The sequence below is a fragment of the Suricata suricatta genome, chromosome 10 (genome assembly GCF_006229205.1).
Source record: "Suricata suricatta isolate VVHF042 chromosome 10, meerkat_22Aug2017_6uvM2_HiC, whole genome shotgun sequence".
Taxonomy (NCBI): Eukaryota; Metazoa; Chordata; class Mammalia; order Carnivora; family Herpestidae; genus Suricata; species Suricata suricatta.
In genome coordinates this window covers 15985284-15986064 of record NC_043709.1, presented here as the reverse complement: position 1 = coordinate 15986064, position 781 = coordinate 15985284, and positions in this window count along the sequence as shown.

The window sequence follows — 781 nt, the reverse complement described above, 5'->3', positions numbered from 1 at the left end:
CCTCCATTGAAAGGAGTGGGCATTGTGTGTACCTGGGATCCTGGCCTGGGAATGAGAAATCTCAAGTGAGGGCACGTGAGTATTGTTGGGAAGCCATTGTGTCTGCTCTTCCTTTTTGAGGGTGTTGGGGCAGCAACACATGGCAGCTATTTATTGCTCCACTTGGCACTGTAGCCTGGGAGCTGGTGAAGTGGGGCTCTAGGGCATGCTGGGATACTCATTATTGCAGGGAGATAAAGGAGCTTGAAATCAGCAGCTGGCTTGGATTTCCTGGTTAGATTATGGGGACCGATATTGCTGGGAGGGAAAAGGACTGTGGGTAAAGTCCTGGGAGAATGAATGGCTATGGAAGGCCAAGAAAGCTTCAAACAATCCTCTTTCTCTGGAACATGATGTTGGGGGTGTTTGATAAAATAAGATTCCAAGATTGAAATGACAAAGTTGTATGGAAAGGAACGTTCCTGGAAATGAGGTCCTTAGCTTCAGCCCACAATTTTTCTTTCTTGGAAAATTAATCAGATGAGCTCTTAAATTGTGCATTTAAAACATACTGTAAGTAGGCTTTCCTAAAACTCCCAGGTCAGTTGGAAATGGCCAGTGTTGGAGATAAGAAAAATCAGTAGCTGATTTTCTTGTTGACCTAAGATGCCTCCCCCTGTTTGCAGTCACCTTTTTAGTCTGGCATAACCATCAGAGACCAGCAGAGCAGATGGTGTGTGCTGGCTAGTGGTGTGCATTAAGTTAGGGGGGTGATTTTTGAGGGAGAATTAAAAAGCCTTCA